The sequence below is a fragment of the Carlito syrichta genome, unplaced genomic scaffold, assembly GCF_000164805.1.
Source record: "Carlito syrichta isolate Samal-C Ts95f unplaced genomic scaffold, Tarsius_syrichta-2.0.1 Scaffold63322, whole genome shotgun sequence".
In the NCBI taxonomy this organism is placed as follows: domain Eukaryota; kingdom Metazoa; phylum Chordata; class Mammalia; order Primates; family Tarsiidae; genus Carlito; species Carlito syrichta.
In genome coordinates this window covers 11,555-11,874 of record NW_007007418.1, presented here as the reverse complement: position 1 = coordinate 11,874, position 320 = coordinate 11,555, and positions in this window count along the sequence as shown.

Below are 320 nucleotides of genomic sequence, written 5' to 3'. Positions count from 1 at the left end.
TCAAAAAAAAAAAAAAAAAAAAAGGTGCCCGTTTTAAGTGTACAATTCTGTGAATTTTGACCAACAACCATGTAACCACCACCCAAACATGATACAAAACATTTTTGCCAGGCACAGTGGCTCACGCCTATAATCCCAGCACTTTGGGAGTCCACGGTGAGAGGATTGCCTGAGCCTGCAGGTTTGAGATCAGCCTTGGGCAACTTGGTGAGACTTCACCTCTACAGTAAATCAAAAAATTAGCCTAGTGTGGTGGCGTGTGCCTGTAATTCCAGCTACTTGGAAGGCTGAGGCGGAAGGATCGCCTGAGTCCAGCAGGT